The sequence below is a fragment of the Mastomys coucha genome, unplaced genomic scaffold (genome assembly GCF_008632895.1).
Source record: "Mastomys coucha isolate ucsf_1 unplaced genomic scaffold, UCSF_Mcou_1 pScaffold3, whole genome shotgun sequence".
Classification (NCBI taxonomy): Eukaryota; Metazoa; Chordata; class Mammalia; order Rodentia; family Muridae; genus Mastomys; species Mastomys coucha.
The window spans coordinates 34801270-34819242 of record NW_022196909.1 but is presented as its reverse complement, the minus strand read 5'-3'; the positions used below and the strand labels follow the sequence as shown (position 1 = coordinate 34819242).

Genomic DNA, 17973 nt, shown 5'->3' with positions numbered 1-17973 from the left:
GCCTGTTACCTAAAAACAGAGAGGTTTGAATCTGCAGGGGCAGGTGGGGTGCAGAGCTCTCTGGGATCATGAATGAGCGAATGGCTATGACTCCTCGACGTTAAGACGATCTCTTTTAATCCACTCAATCCGGCAGCAAGCCACGCGGAAACTACAGGAGTGGGAAGGAAGCCAGGCTTCGGGAGGAGAAATGTCTGAATGCTAGGCTTTTTTTTTCCTATCTAAAAACCACAAGTCAACGTGTTTTGTAAGGCGTTTTACACAAGGTTTGCTTCCCACGAGCCTGGGATGTGGAATGCCCCTCCCCCGCTCCCCGCATCAGCTAGCCTTCCATCCCAGCCTGTCCATTGATAGAAAGTTAGTTCCTCCAGTCTCTGCAGATTCTTAAACTCGTAGACTTTGAGCCTGGGCAGGGTGTACGTTCTTTCTCACGTGACTGATTTCTTCCTCTCTCACTTTCTGTTCACCATCTGAGTGGGGCTTTCCTAACTGGGGTGTCCTGAGCCCAGGCCTCTCACGTGGCCTGATGAGGTCTCAGATGGATTGAATATTTGAAGTGCCCTATAGTTTTGGAATTGGTGATTAATAGTGAATGAAGAGGCTGGTTGTGTTTTTATTTCCAAATCTCCATGCTACTGTGATTTAGTACTTGTTGGGGTCCCTCAGCTACAAGACATCGGAGCTCGCCACTGCAGACTCAACTCATGCCTTCTGTGCCTGAACCAAAGACTCACTACTATGAGTTCCACCTTCGAGGATTACAGAGGAAGCTACGCCTGATGGCTGGCACGTATACAGCCTGAGGACATCAGTTGTTGACCTCCTCCCCCACTGTGGACGGCACCTCCAGCCATTCCCCGGAGCTGAGACCTGCGGGATGCTGAGCCTCCACTTTTAGCCCAGCAGCCAGCTTCCCTTTCGGACTCTTCCTGACTCCTCCCGAATTCCTTATGTTATTCAAATGTCGTCGTAACCTAGAGATTCAGTTATGCTCTCTTGTATATAAATGCTGAACCCCCAAAGTAAAGGAGAGCCTTGATTGGAAACCCTCAACTTGGCTTTGTGTCCTTTTGTTCTCGAACTCTGTGTTTCAGGTCTCCTTTCTCCCTTCGGTAGAGGCAGAACCCGGTTCATGAAACTGCGGGACAGTTTCAAGGACTCTTCTGGGATTAAGCTTGATGGAGGGCAAACGAGGCTTGTAAACCCACGTTTCTATTTTCTTATCTTTAGATTTCAGAATGGACATCATAAAACCCTGAGAAGCCCTGGGCAGGGTTAAGGGTGAGAGCTGTGGATACTGCTCAAAGATGAATCAAGATACAGTGACCCGATCTGCATGACAGGAAATATGTCCTCACAATTTAGCATAGTGTAAGCATTTCCATCAAAATGTAGACCCTATATAAAGTCAAAGTAAAAATTATCATTTTTGTCCAATTTGTATAGTAGGTGTTCTGGGTTCAGATTCAAACTCTAGCAGTTATCAACAGAGACACTTTAAAATGTCATTTAACATCTCTGAGTCACAGTTTGGACTATTACAAAAGGTGATTCTAACTAGAACTTCCCCTACCACTTCCTGGACATTTAACTAAAACTTTGGGCAAAGTGACGACTTCACCCTGCTGGGATGTTTGGTCTGTGCCAAGAAGGAATAGAGTTCCCATAAAGGCAAAATCAACAGACTCAGCACAGGCCTTACACATCTATCCTACAAATCAATGATTAAACAGTAACAACAAAATGAAACTACCCATGTTTCCATGCAAGACATCCCATAATTATCACCTAGCACAACACCCTGTTACACTGAGGTCAGAGAAAGACAGACCGTATTTGATTTCATGACTGACTCTAATCCTCTTTATAAAAAATTGGCCAGCATCAGCTGCTTCCCCGGTTCAAATATTTACAAGCCAGCAAAGGTAATGGTTTAATATTAGCCATATGGTCTAATATTTATTTATTAATATTTATATATTATTAAAAATACCCTAAGTGTTTCTGATACTGAAGCACTACTGTAAATATGTATAAAGCACCAAGGGCCCTACATTTTCACTTCCCAAGAAGTGCCTGGCTCCGCACTTGACTGCCTGCTTGAGCGCTTCCCTGGTAGCTAGGATTAGTGGCTGGATAGTCGGGTTATAAATAGGCTTGGCTATGTTCTGGCAGGGAAGCTGTTTGTCTCTTCAGTTACCCTCCCTACCCAGTCTTTGCTAAACTCTGTTGTCCTCTGCCTGTCCAGGTCTGTGGCTAGGTCCCTTACTTGAATCTGCTTGCCTAGAGTTTTGAAAAGTAAAATCCTGGGAAAGTGGCTTTCGGGAGGTCTCTAGGGATCGAGAGGACAAACCCCGCAGGTTCTCAGTGAGCCTCTTGGAGATGCTTGAATGTCCCTGGCCAGTCTGATGTAAGAAATGTGATTAAAGTCAACCCATCACAGTCATAACAATAATAGCAAAGCTTGAGGTTTATGGATAGCAAGGCAGAGGTTGGTCAGAGAAAGGAAGAGAGAAAAAGAGAGAGGGAGAGACACAAACAGAGGAGGAGGAGGAGAGAGGAGGGGGGAGGGAGGCAAGGAGGCAGGGCTTGCCAGGTCTCTGCCCTTCTAGACATCCTAGCTGAAGAACCCGATTTTGAATGACATCACCTTGCACACTTGCTCATGTGACTCCTGCCTCAGTGGCTTTCTGATGCTGCCTCCTGAGCTCATGAACAGCGGGGCAATCCCTGAGCTCAGCTGGCCAGCAGAAGGAAGGAAAGCCCCCATTAAGACAGTGAGTGCAGGCAAAGGCGGTTACTTTGTAACAGGCAACTAAGATAGAGCCGAGAAACCAGGTCTAGAGGTCACACCATGCTTGTCCAGCTGGTCATTGGCCTTCTCCTCAGCTCTGTACCTCATCTGTGATCACAGGATGAGTACAGACAAGGACATCAAGGAAGTGGGGTAGCTGAGTCCATCAGGTAAGCTCCCATCATGCACTGCTGCCTTTCTAAGCATTGATATCTGGGCACCACTGATCTTATTACGAATCCATCTCTGTCAGTATTCCACCAGGACGCAGGGAATGTTTTCAATACAACTCGAACCTCGGAACAACTGCTACCCCTCAAGTGACCGTATCACTGGCCACATTATTTCACTATTATGCCGGCCATCCCCCATCTCAACGTGCTTGAATGGAGAGAAGACTCCCTGTGCTAGAGAAGACTACATAGAGAATGGTAAACTCTGTCTACCTGGAAAACAAGATAGAACAGCCTCAGATTCAAGGACAGAAAGAAAAAGAAACTATGCTAGATGATTGTCAGGGCTGTGGAGGAGAGAACAGGGTGTCATGTTAACCCATCCTGCATCCTACCCTTTACCCTGCCCTCAGCAACCCTCCTACTCGGCAGAAAGATATAGCTCGTGACCTAATGTGGCAACAAATTTTCTGGCCCTAGGCTTGGCCTTTCTCCTCCTCTCCCTCTCTCCCCGCTCTTCTCTCTTCTCTTCCCTCCCCTCTCCTTCCCTCTTCTCCTCTCTCCGGCCCTTGCTCCTCTTCTCTTTCCTTTCTCTCCCTCCTCTCCTACTCCCCCGCTATCTCTCCCCCCTTCCCTCCATGTGTAACTTTCTTGTAACTCTTCCCACCTCGAGCTCACCACCACAAAACCCATTTGTTGCTTTTCTAGGGACTTGAGGTCCTTTCTCTATCTGCTCAAAGACCTCAAAGTCTTGGAAGACCTGGCTCACACTAGCTAAACCAAACTATAGTTAACTATTTTACTCAGAAGGACTTAATTCTTGTCTTGCGAAATGCAGAGTCCACCCCGCCCCCAACCACCACCACCACCACCACTGCCACCAAGAGATTGCTTTCTGTAACATTAAAAGGTGAAACGGCACACACAAAGCCCCTCCCAGTAAACAAAAGCCCCAAAGCTTCCAGATGACGAGATAGAAAGCAGACAGATGAGAAACCAAGAAGGGTGTCATTTGCACAGCCCACTGATTAACCAGGAGCTGACTGCTCTACACACCGGTGCTTAGCAGTCAACCTCAGACAGCTTCAGCCGAGCTTTAAAATGTGGTTTTTTGATCCCAGCAAAGAGACACAATGAAAAGTGCTGAAAGTGAGCCTTTTTTTTTTCTTTTCCATTTTCGGTCTTCAGGACAGGACAGGAGGAAGCGATCAGATCACTCGAATCAATGCTTCTATTTATTGAGCATTTACTGTGTGCTGGGTGCTATGTTTGGTGCTCGCTCTAGTATCTCATTTAATTCTTTCCACCTGCTATCTCCGCTTCAGGACCTAGGCGATCACTTTGTAACAATGGAGGCAAGTAATCCAAGGCCATTGAGCATTTGAGAAAGATGGGATATCAAAGGCTGAGGCCTTTGTTCTTACTCCTCCGGTGTACTGTGGAGACTCAAAGTCCACTGAGCAGGCACAGCTGACTGAGGTAAGGAGTGAAGCTCCCGGGAGGCCGCAGGTGTCTGCCTTGTTCCCTGTGTGTGATCCCCAGAACTGTACCCGGCACAGAGTAGGTGCTCAATAAATACTTGGAACGATTGACAGATCAGGTGCAGCCTCTGAAGAGGTGAGCTACAGCTCCAGAGTGGAGTGGGAGAGACTTACTTTTCACCAAAACCTCCTGTACTCTGGGAATTTTGAACCATGTGCATTTATCACCTAGTCAAAAAAAAATGAATAAAGTCAATAAAACAGAACAGAACACAGTTACTGCGGATCAATCATATGGGCCTCATGGTCCGTCCAACCACAAACACATACATGACAGACACAAGCCTGTCAGGCAGGCCTCGGGGTGGACACGTGTATCAGTGGACACCCAAGCAAATATGGAGAGGAAGCTTTCCTGCCTCACTTGCTTCTGAAAGAAACGGGACAGAGAGAAAGAACTCAGGAAGACAGAAACACACATTGTCCCTGTGCCACTTTGTATGCATCAGGGAGAATCTGGAAGTGTGTACTGGCCACAAATCCACGAGCGACTCTGCAGGGCCCGAGCTCAGGTGGGAAAACCATTAGACTTAAGGCACTTTACCAGTCAATACAACCATCTGCCAGGCCTTCGGACTATGCTGAAGGAGGTCTCTTTCCTAGATGGGAACTCTGGAATCGTGAATATGCCAATTTCAGAAATAGCAGCCTTCTGTCAAGTACAGCTGTTTCTTACTGTTTATGTCAAATTTCAACATACACAGCAGGCTCACTGGGCTGGCTGTGATGTCACTGGTCTGTGAACCAATCAAACTGAATATCCAGGTGGCAGAGCCAACAACTGTCCTGAAAGCACCCAGTCTCCAATACAGAGGGGCCAGGATAAGGATCGTGGTACGGAAACCACATTGCCGCTGTTCAGTGCTGTCCATCTGACAGACTGAGCACACTTTACATCATGTGTCCTTCATTTAACCCCTGCTCCTTTATTAAACAAACACTTGTTATTTATATATATGTATATATACACATACATGTATATATATAATATATATTGCCTGTTTGTGTATGTCATGTGTGCGAGGGGATCTTTGGAATCAAGAAGAGGGTGCTGGCTACAGGTAAGTGTGAGCCATGTCAGTGGTGGGAACTGAGCTCAGGTCCTCTGGAAGAGCAGAAAGGATTCTCAGCCAAGGCGCCATCTCTCCAGGTCTGTCCCTCCCCCATTTATGAGTTACATGTAAATGCATTAGCTCACCTCCTAAATTTCTCATGTCGAGCTGGGGGCAGAGTCTGGGCTGGGACAGACAGTCACCCAGCCCTTCTCTCTATGCATACAACAATGGCAGAGGGGGAAACAAGAGAACTGCAGGTCACCCAGGGGTGCTCAAAGGAAGGTGCCACATCTGATGGAGAAGTTTGCCAGGGTTGAATGGTGGCATGAAGAGGGCAGTGAGGAACTGACTGACCTCTCCTGGCTGGAGATCCCAGCACAGGATGGCTAGTATGGGCATGTCCTGAGGACCTTGGGTGGCAAGCTTGATGGAAGCTCTGGGCAACTGGGCAGGGAAACACTGGTTGCATTGTGGTTTAAGGTCCCTGGCCTTGGGTTTTAGAGTATTGCTAGCAGGCAACATCTGTCCATTGGTGAATGTAGTTATTTTGTTGAGACACTTCTCTTTTTAAACTGAAAACTCACAGTCTCCCTTGCTGTTCTCATCTGCTCTGCTCTCTTGGACCAATTCTAACCCTGAGGCAGAAGCAGGATGGATGCTGGTGAGGCCATCTGACAAGGACAGGAAGTATCATGCGATGGGAAGCTGGTTAATGCCAGCATGTTCTACATGTCTTTACGGCATTTCTGCCTTTATGATACCTATGTGAGATATTATTAAGCTCTTAGAAGATCTATCGGCTGGTGAGATGGGTCACTTGCCATCAAGCTTCATGACCCGAGTTCTAACTCATGGACCGACACCGTGGGAAAAGGGAACTGATTTCTGCAAGTTGCCCTCTGATGTCTACACTTGTTCACGCATGCAAGTGCACACATGTGCACGCAGACACACACTCTTCAAAAAATGTAACAAGAAACAAGATCTGTTATACATCTTTTTGCTGGTGATTCCAATAAGGGCCATAAAACATAGATTATATTTTTTAACACTTTTCATCAAATTAAGCCATATCTAATATTTATAATCCCATCCAACTGTCAGAGAAGGCAGTTCAGCCTAGGGCTGAGGATGCAGTTCAGTTGGCAGAGTGTCTGGGGGTCTAGCTCCCACCTCCGTGCATCAAATAAACTGAGTGTCATGGCACAAGGCTGTAATTCCAGCACTCAGTAGATAAAGGCAGAAGGGTCAGAAGTTCTAGGTCATCCTTACTATATATAGAGTTCAAGACTGGCCTGAGGGGACGGAGGGACAGGCCTAGCAGTTGAGAGCACTGGCTGATTTTCCGGAGGACCTGGGTTTCATTCCTAGCACATGCCTGGCACCTGACAACCATGTGTAACTCCAGGTCCGATTCTGGGCTCCCTGGACACCGCAAATGCATGTGAACAGACACATATGCAAGAAAAACACCCAAATACATAATATAAAAATAAATCTATCTTTAAAAAAAAATACTGACCTTGGTTACCTGAGGTTCTATCTCAACATATAAATAAATGAGTAATGAATTTACGGCCTAGGAAATCTAAACGACAGTAGACACTGATACGATGCGCTCCTTTATCTTCTATTCTTTCATCCTTAATCATCAAGAAAGCAGGAAGGAAGCCTGGTGTGCTGGTGTATGTCTTTAATCCTAGCACTCAAGAGTCAGAGGTAGGCAGATCTTTGTAAATTCAGTTCCAGATCAGCCAAACAGACATAGTAAGATCTTGCTTCGAAAGAAAACAAAACAAGCAAGCAGAGAAGCAAACAAGAAACCACTGAAGGGGAGGATAGGAGAAGGGAACCCGGATGGGCGGAGACTTCTGTTCCCAATGCTAACTCTATTGTAGCTATGCAACAGCAGATAAGAAGTTACTTAAGGCCGGGCAGTGGTGGCAAAAGCCTTTAATCCCAGAACTTGGGAGGCAGAGGCAGGCAGATTTCTGAGTTCGAGGCCAGCCTGGTCTACAGAGTGAGTTCCAGGACAGCCAGGGCTACACAGAGAAACCCTGTCTCGAAAAACCAAAAAAAAAAAAAAAAAAAAGAAGTTACTTAAGCTCTCTCTCTCTCTCTCCCTCTCTCTGTCTCTTGTCTCTGTCTCTGTCTCTGTCTCTCTCTCTCTCCCCCCTTTCTGTTCTTCAGTCGGAAGCTAGAACCTGTGTTCACCCATGCAAAGTAACTGTACTCAGAGAGGAGAGAAAAGACGGGAAGGTGGGTGGAGTTTGTACTTTTGGCTTGAAGTGGCGTCTGTGTGTTCCAGACCCTTCTAGAAGGCGGACACCATCAAGCACACTAACTGAGGACCCTGTAACGAGGTCAGAGGCACGACTAGAAGCAGGAGGGAGGGGGTGCTGAGTATCTCTGCGTCCCTCTTCTTCTCCACTTGTCTTTTCTACTACAGATGAGCAAATGGTAGGGGCTCTCCTTGAACCTTTGGCTTCTAACATCTCTTGGCAGGCAGGGTTAGCCACCAAGATCATAAAGTAAATGGTGGAATACAGTATCTTTTCATTGTCTATCTCAAAAAAGGGGACGACTGTTGGCTAAAGGAGTGGTAGGCTATTTTAGTGGTAGGTGATTTTAGAAGCCTGAAAAACTGTGTCATCATCAGGGACCACCTGTTACACTCATCTATTCGCTACTTCTTGGCTTAAGACTCTGGCTTTGTGGGCTGGGGAGATGGCTCAGCGGGTAAGAGCACTGACCACTCATCCTAAGGTCCTGAGTTCAAATCCCAGCAACCACATGGTGGCTCACGACCACCTGTAATGAGATCTGATGCCCTCTTCTGGTGTGTCTGAAGTCAGCTACAGTATACTTATGTATAATAATAAATAAATCTTTGGGCTAGAGCGAGCAAGACTGACTGGCGCAAGCAGAGGTCCTAAAAGTCAATTCCCAATAACCAGATGAAGGCTCACAACTATCTGTACAACTACAGTGTGTACTCATATATATAAAATAAATAAATAAATCTTAAAAAAAAAAAAAAAGATTCTGGCTTTGTAGGCGGCCATAGAGTTAAGAATGGGGTTTGACTAGCCAAATTCACACCCCTCTGAAACAATGAATTGCTATTACCTCACGGAATAAATGACTCTGTTCAGGTGATCAATTTTTTTTTTTTTAAGAGTACAAAGTCAATTCTCTGCTTTTAAGGATTTTGTTCCTTGTAGCGGGGGTGTGTTTCTCTTTTAAACCACATAGGAGTTCACTGCTCCCTAATCTGGGCTGGAGAGTGTCTGAGGTCCGCACACGTGACTCAGTGCTGGAAGCTTTCCAGACAGGACAGTGAGAATGCCCCCTGTGATCTTGGCTGGGTTAATAAACAAACCCATCCCAGAAGGGAAAAGAGATTCGGTGTCTCTCTTACAGAGAGGTGGGGAGAGTAAACGGAGGCAGACATTGTCATTTTCTCGTGGTTGCAATGCTTGACCTTGATGTAGAAACTCCCCTGGGTTACCTCTGTTAGGACTAGGTGTCATGCTGACTTGGGCATAAACTCTTAAGCTGGAGATGAGATCCAGGTCGTAGGGAGCTCGAGGTCACTTTCCCACTCCCACTTTCCCCTTCCCATTACGTCAAACCTAAGCCGCTGGTAAAGATGAGTGGACGCCGCCGCCTCAGCTGCCAGCTACAAACTCGCCCTATGAAGTCAGGACCAGAATGCCGGCTGCTACGTGCATGCCAACGTGTTCTCTTCCTGTGCTTGTATGTCCTCATGTGTACAAAGCCCGTATGTGTAAAGCCATCTCGTAGCCCAGAAGACAGGCGGTGACCTTATTCCTCAGATGCTGTCCACTGTTTTCCCCCACTCGCCCAGATCCAACTAGACTGGCCGCCCAGCAAGCTCCACCGTGGGCTGCCTACACAATGGGACTTCAAGTGTACACCATCATGCCATATATATACATATAAAGAATGTGGCTTCTGGGACTGACGAGATGGCTCAGTGGATAAGAGCACCGACTGCTCTTCCGAAGGTCCTGAGTTGAAATCCCAGCAACCAACCACATGGTGGCTCACAACCACCCGTAGTGAGTGAGATCTGATGCCCTCTTCTGGTGTGTCTGAAGAAAGCAACTTATGTATAATAATAAATAAATCTTTGGGCCTGAGCGAGCGGGGAACAACCGGAGCAAGCAGAGATCCTAAATTCAATTCCTAATAACCACATGAAGGCCCACGACCATCTGTACAGCTACAGTACACATATACACAAAATAAAATAAAATAAAATAAATCTTTAAAAAAAAAAAAAAGAATGTGGCTTCTGGATATCAAACGCAGGACCTCTTTAGGCAAGCTACCTGTCCAGTCTCGTCTGTGCATTCTTTCTTAGCTATCCACTCTACATCAAACCCACTCCTGCCCTCCTTCACCTCAGTTCTTTCTATCTCGGTATAGAGCATGAGATCCCACTGTCAGGTCTGGGCGGGCAGGGGTCCAGGCATACAGCCCACAAAGGGCCCACTGTGTGGCCCAAACCTGAGATCTCTCTGTGCACCTAAACTGTCACCACTGTACCAGGTGGGAAATACACACCTGTTGGTTTGTTTCAAGCCTATTCCTCAAAGGTATATATACACACAAGGCCACACCTCGTGAGGCCTCTATTCTTTTCTTTTCTTTTTTTTTTGGTTGTGCTGGGGGGTTGGTTCTCTGTGTTGCCCTGGCTGTCCTGGAACTCACTCTGCAGACCAGGCTGGCCTCAAACTCAGAAATCTGCCTGCTTCTGCCTCCCAAGTGCTGGGATTAAAGGCGACATCACTGGCCAGTTGAGGCCTCTATTCTTACCCGAGCCCAGCCTGGGGAAGTCACATGACATTAACATTATGTCGCATTAACAACATGACTCTCTGTTTCTCTCACCGTCGTCCCTTGCTCCCAGATGCTGAGCATCTGGCCTCCCCTTTGCCCATTCATCATCCATGCTGTTCCCTGGGTTCAGCATCCAACTTCTCAGCAGTAAGGATGCTAACAGTGGGAGGAGAGGCTACGAGGGGCGGCTTGGGCCCATCTACTGCATGGGTCAACAGGGCAGGACGCTCAGGTGGACAGGCAGGGAAAGGAAAAGGGGGAAGAGCGAAAGAGTCTCCAAAGCTACAGTTTATTCCGGCCAGTAATTAACTGTCTGCAGTGTAGGCACGCGTAGCTTCAGGCTATCTATCCATCAGGCAGTGTACGGGCGGTTCCCGCACCTCATTCTATCTCAGCTTTATGGGGAGAAATGCACTGGGTGTCTCTCCTCTTTTACATTACAGCTCAAAGCTAAGATCCGCGACTCTCTCCTCAACGGGTGGGTATGGCTGGTGTTGAGATAACTCCCCATTACTTGTGCCTGCCCCCTCCCTCCCTCCCTCCCTCCCCCCCTCTCTCATCTTTTGAGATAGGATTTCTCTGTGTGTAACCCTATCTGGAAGATGTTCTGTAGACAAGACTGGTCTCAAACTCACAGAGATCTGTCTGCCCCTGCCTCCTGAGTGCTGGTATCAAAGGCATGCACCACTATCAACCAGCTGACTCCTGCTTTCAGAGAAAGTTTCTCCCAAGCTTCCACTGGAACCTGCTTGCCCAGATTCTTCCCTCTAATCCCTTACCGCACCCTCCGCATACCCTTTAGCAGTTTTCCTCTTCTACATCAGTATGCGTAAAAGTTTCTAGACCTAGGTTTCTCTCTGTGCCCTGTTCTGATGACCTCATCTACCAACGTCTGGCATTCCCACCCTGCTTCTGCTTTTGTGTGAAGGACTCTCAGCACAGCCAAATGTAATTTGGGGACTCAAAATATCTGAGTCTGACTCCTACTCACCTCCTTCCCGACAACCTCTGCTACAACCTCTGCTGGTCCAAATTCCAGCCATTTTTCAACATGTTTTCTTCCAGGGTCCTTTAGAGACTGTTCATAATCTCTCAAATTTCTCTATGTACCCCATGATCTCCTACAACTTTTCAGTGAGTATGAAGTCTCACCAAAAGACCTAAATTCAAATGTCAGCTTTCATGGACAATGTGAAGCTGCAGAAATACCATACACCTGCCTGATGCTCAAGGTAAATTAGGACTCATAACACGTTCAATGCAGGCTCTAATTGCGACTAAATAGAACTTGGAGAATAATCATAATAAGAATAATAGCCTGAAGTTACTTTGAGAGACTCAACCATGACAGAGTCAGTAAATGACACTCAACGAGATTTTACTGTTGAGAATTCTAGGCTGAACCCTTCATGTGTGATCACATTGAAAACCTAGATGATCCATGTGCTCAGGGGTTCTAGCCTCATTACCACACCAAAACCACGTTAGAGGTTGAGAGAGCAAAGGCTCTGGATATCAGCCAGACTTGTGTGTGATTTTAATCAGTGTTCTTTGATTTGGAGCCTGGCAGGAGCTACAACACAGCTATGTGAAACTAAGGTGGTAGATGCCTTTAAACAAACAAAGACAGCTGGGACAGGGTCCCCAGACTGTAACAGTGGCCAGCACAGATCAACTCCTGTACAGCAGGCTGTCCAGTCTGAAAGCAATAAACAAAATGAATCACATGCTAGAAGATTATAGGCTGTGGGTGAAATCTAGCCTCTTGCCTGTTTCCATAAATACTTTTCAGAGTCCCACGGCCATACCTGGGCATGTGGGCAAAGTTTTCGGGCTGTTTGTGTGCACGGAGGGAAATATGACAGAGCCTAGACAGTTGAGCTCTGAAAATATTTATCATCGACCATGTACAGAACTACTCTATACTTATGTGCCTGAAACAAAGGACTGATTCTGTCAGGAGACAGAACCAGGAAGGGCTCGCTCAAAAAAAAATGCAACAAAATGCACTGCAAGTCGGGAGAGGCAGATCTGTAGACCTTAGGTAGAGACTTAGATGAGCATAAGCACAGGGAATGCTGGGAAATTTGTGTTATCTGTTTGGCTCTGCACTATTCTTTTGGAATGTGTTTGTGCTGTGAGGGAGCAACAGCGACTTTTATTGTGAGGTACAGTGTTTGTACATGTGCACATCAGCACACTGCTGTAAAATAAACACCATCCAGCCCAAGGAATAGATCATTAACCGCCCCGCTCCTCCACTGGTACCCACCCCTCATCCGACCCCAGTCCATCCTCCCTTCTCGTGATGACTGCTTGCTTTAAAGTAGCCTGTCCTTTGTTGTTTTCTTTTTCTGTCATTGTTTGACCTTTATTCTGAGACAGGACTTTGCTAGGTACCCTGGGCTGGCCAAGAACTCAGGGTCCTTCTGAGTACTGGGACCACATGTGTAGTTCATGTGTTACTGCAACCAGCATTTTCTGTCCTCCTCCTCCTCCTCCTCTTCTTCCTCTTCTTCTTTTGTTATTATCTCACTATGCAACTTTACAATACTGGCTTACTGACATGTGTGTTTGTGTGTCTGCGTGTATTAGGCTGCCTTTTTTTATTGTTGTTGTTGGTTATTGGTTTTTTTGAGACAGGGTTTCTCTGTATAGCCCTGGCATGTCCTGGAACTCACTCTGTAGACCAGGCTGGCCTTGAACTCAGACATCCACCTGCCTCTGCCTCTGCCTCCCAAGTGCTGGGATTAAAGGCGTGCACCACCACCGCCCGGCTTGGCTGCCTTTCTATAACCTACAACTCCACAGCTGGATCTATAGATCTATTCTCTATTGTGGCAAACACCTACAGGTACCAAGAGGGTACCAAGAAGTTGTCCTTGCAATAGCTTCAAGCTGGAAAGAACCCACATTGCCATCAACAGCAGGGCAGAGACCTGGGTTATTGTCAGCACTTGGTGAGGTGTTACACAAATGGATATGTTGCGATTACCCAACAACAGGAATGTAAGCTCAGGAGGGCCCAGCTGGGAAGCAGAAGCAATGATGCACCTGTAGAGTTGTAAGGACTTCTCTAGAGCTGGGCGCACAGCTGAGTATTGGAGGGTTATCTGGTGCTGCTGTGTATTCAAAATGCTAAATTCTGTACCCCAAGATTTGGTTGCCCCCAACTTCTCACATACACATCGCCTTTGTTGTATAAACCTTGCTTCCCAATTTAAAGCTATTGGTTAAGTAAAAGTGCCTACAGCCAATGACTGGGGAGAACAGAGGTAGGCAGGGCTTCGGTTACTGGGCTTGGGGGTCACAGGTAGGGGGACCTTGAAGAGAAAGGGAGTAGGAAGAGAGAGGAGGAGGAGAAAGGAGAAGAGGAAAGAAGAAGAAAGAAGATGGAGAAAACGTGAGGTCTCCATTAGATGTAGTGGACCAAGAGCAGGTGCCCAAGGGATGGAGCAGAAATAACCAAGGTGAGACTCGAACAGCAAGTACTTGGGGACCACAGCTAGGGAAGTAGCCAGTCTAGTGTTAGAAAATAGATTAGGGGTGCTGGAGAGATGGCTCAGTGTAAGAGCACTGACTGCTCTTCCAGAGGTCCTGAGTTCAATCCCTAGGACCCACATGGTGGCTCACAACCATCTCTGATGGGATCTGATGCTCTCTTCTGGTGTGTCTGAAGACAGCGGCAGTGTACTCATATACATTAAAGAGAAGAAAGAAAATAGGCTAGGGGTAATTCCCCCAGTAATTGTGGTAAAGCTGAATAAATAAATCTTAGCCTCAGTCTCATTCAATCTAGTTCTGAATGAATAGAAATAAATGTTAATTTATAGCTAAGCCTATGGGGTAAGAACAGACATGGACAGCTACACAAGAGGCACCTGCTGGATCCCACCACAGGGAAGCTTGTGAGCTGGTGACAGTGGAGAGGAGAAGGCAGACTTGAGAGGCCTGGAGGATGCAGAAACAGAGTAGACATGAGCTCGTGATTGTTGGATATGAACGTGAGAAAAGGGAGACTTTTCAGCTCCTGAAGGGGTGATGGGCTCTACGGTAGGTGAAGAAGCTTGCAAGACACGATGTTTTGGAGGCGCACCCTTAGGGTGTGACAGATTAATTATCTGTGAGGGTCTAAGTGGAAAGGCACAGAGTTGGAAAAGCAGATAGTAGAGGTAAAAAAAAAAATCAATCAACAATTCTAGTTCTAAGACACGATTCAGGGGCTGGAGAGATGGCTCAGAGGTTAAAGGTACTGGCTGCTCTAGCCCAGGGCCCAGCGTTGGTTGCCAGCACTCATGGTAGGCAGCTCCTAAACCTGTAATTCCAGCTCCACAGGGAATCAAAGTTCTCTTCTGGCCACTGTGGGGCACATGTTCACACACGTATATCCACAGAAAGCAAAGCAAAATAGAACTTTAAAAGAACAGAGAAAGACCATTGAGCACCCGTGTGTATGTGTGCCATCACTGTCCTGACTTTCTGAAGTAAGGGGACCGGCTGCTTCGAGCGCCTGATGGCTTGGCTCAGTGGACAGAAACCTGGAACTGCCAGCACAAGCAAACCTTCTCACCTTTACGTTACTTTTGCAAGGGAATTTTTATCACAGCATCTGACATGAAGCAGAGACTGGGTCCTTCCTTCTAGCTTTTCAGAGTCATTGTTTTGAGCTCACATCCGGGACACAGGAGCAGCTAATGAATGTCCGTTTGAAAGGTAAGCAGAGAAACCCCAGGAAAAATGTGGAGAGACACTGTCCACAGGGTATTCCCGAAATGCTAGAAGTTTGGGTAGGAACAGTTCCCACTGGTCCTATCAACAGTGACACCACATCCCGCCCTCCTTCTACCTCCCCCGAAGTTAGCTAATCTTTCTGGCTCCCTTCCAGGCTCAGAAAGCCACTCACATACTGGTTCTGTATCTCCATTAGGATTACCAGAGAGATTGGGCAAGCAGGACCGTTCCTGGTTGGCCGAGAGCCAGCCTCACACTTCCCAGACCGGTCCCTCAGACTCCCTCCTTTCATTTTGGATTATGCCAAGTCAAATTGTATTCACTCTCTCCTGAGTGAGAGTATTCTAGTAGGCTTACAAAAAGTCCTTTCTCTGAGGGCCAGAGACATGGCTCAGGGGGTGAAGGTGCTTGCTGTCAAGCCACAACAACACCCCCCCACTACAAATTTTAGAAAATTCTTTGCTTGAGCTCTTAAAATCTACCCAAAACTATGTCTACACTTAACTGTCTTTGACCACGCACCTTGGCCTGCTTAGTCTTCGTACTAAGATAGGCTTATTTCTATTGTCATGTCATTAAATTCTTTTAAAAATATTATTGCCTGTGATATTATTAGCTTTGCCACAGGTGTGTATATGTGTATGTATGTGTGTGTGGTGTTTGTGCTGTATGTGTGCTGTGGGTATGGTATATGGGTGGGGTATGTGTGCTGTGTGTGTGTGTGTGTGTGTGTGTGTGTGTGTGTGCTGTGTGTGCTGTGTGTGAATGTGTGTGTGTGCTATGAGTATGGTATGTGGGCAGAGTATGTGTGGTGTGTGGGTGTGGGTGTTGTGTATATGGTGTGCGGTGGGCTATGTGTGGTGTGTGTGATGTGTGTGAATGTGTGTATGAATATGTATGTGGTGTGTATGAATATGTATGTGGTATGTGTGTATGTGTGTGTGCTGCATGCTGTATGTGAATGTGTGTATGGTGTAGGGTGTGTGTGTGTGTGTATGTATGTGTGGGGGGAGGGCACCAGGAGTCTTCCTTGTATCCTGGTCACCTTATTTATTGTTGTAAGGTGGCCCAGCTGTCCAGTTGACTCGGGGGGTCTCCTGAGTCTGCCCTGTAAGCACTGGATTTACAGTTAGGCTCTCATACTTGCTTGTGAGCTCTGGGGATCTGAACTGGGCAAACCCTCAGGCACGCAGGCAAACAATTTAACTGCTAAACCATCTCCCTAGCCCATCTCCCCAGCCCATCTCCCTAGCCCATCTCCCCAGCCCATCTCCCTAGCCCATCTCCCCAGCCCATCTCCCTAGCCCATCTCCCTAGCCTATTTCCCCAGCCCATAAATGCACTCCTTTTTGAAGAAGACGATTTGTTCTCTCTCTTTTATACACACTTGGTTTTGCATGTGTGTGGGTCACATGTGTGTGTAGCTCTGAGGGTGATATTAGAAGTCTTCCTGAGTTGCTCTCCACCTGACTCACTGAGGCCAGGACTCAACAGAAATCAGAGGCCTTGGGCATGTCTTGTACAGCTAGCCTGTTTGCCTAGGGGTGCCATGTATCTGACTCCCTGGTCAGGTCTGGGATTACAGGGAGATGCCATACCCACTTGGCATTTATGCGGTTCTAGGGATCCAAACTCTAGGTCCTCACATTGAATGGCCTGGCTAGTTCTTTCTCTGTGAACCTGTTTACCATACACTTTTAAAAACAAATAAACAGTGTGAATAACACAGACTTTAACTGGCTGAATGTTCCTGGTCCAAGAATGAGCCGAATGATTCTGAATGATTTCCTCACTGACCAAGGTACCATTTCTTAGATTTTATTGATTTATTGTATCTTTCTATTGCTATTTTTCTAAGACAAGGTTTTCCAGGTACTTCTGACTATCCTGGACGTCTATGTAGACCAGGCTGGCCTTGAACTTGATCTCACAGAGATCCACCTGCCTCTGCCTACCAAGTGCTAGAATAGCTTTCTTGTATCTTACTCTCACCCTTCTTGGTAACTATTTCTACTACACATGCATTAGCTTTTCTTTTTCTCCCAGTATTTACTGTCTGCATTCAATCCTGGCAGAGATTTCACGGCTCGATCAAAATGTAAGCAACTTCAGCTAGATCCTCCTTCCTTCCAGGGTTGTGGCCTCCTGACCTGGATCAGTTTCTCTGCAGCTGCTGTCTGGTTTCTATTTTGCATGGCTTGATTCCATTTCCCATTGTGTGCCATCTATTCTTCTTTAAATGTTATTATACTCCATCTCGCTAGAATTCGGCAAGCTAAAATAACATTGGCATTTTGTTTTCCAATTTGCAAAAATATGCACATTACAGGAATTTACAATTAAGGTCCAAGCTTAGCCAGAGCTACTATGGAGCCCCACTCCAACTCCACTCCACCCCCTGTGAACGCTCCACCTCTTGTGATAGCTCCACCCCCTGTGACCACTCCATCCCCTGTGACCATTCCACCCTGTGACCATGCCACCCCCTATGACAGCTCCACCCCCTATGACAGCTCCACCCCTGTAACAGCCCCACTCCCTATGACAGCTCCACCCCTATGACAGCTCCACCCCATGACAGCTCCACCCCCTATGACAGCTCCACCCCTTGTGGCCACTCCACCGACCCAAACTAGAAAACACCTTGGACCTTGATCTTGACTTCAACTTCTTTTCTTCCTTCCAACCCCTCTCTCTTCTCTCCCTCCACCATCTCCCTCTCTTTCTCCTTCTCCCCCTCCGTCATTTCCTTTTGTTTTTCTTCCTTGTTCCTTTTTCTCTTTCTCTTGCCTTTATTTTCAACTACCAGA

The 17973-nt window shown here is 46.9% G+C and overlaps 1 protein-coding gene across 43 annotated transcripts in view; it reads right to left on the bottom strand.

Annotated features, from left to right (window-relative positions):
* Ank3 (ankyrin 3) overlaps positions 1-17973 on the bottom strand; it is a 642120-nt gene that overhangs the window by 103561 nt on the left and 520586 nt on the right. The gene's annotated exons all lie outside the window — the stretch shown is intronic.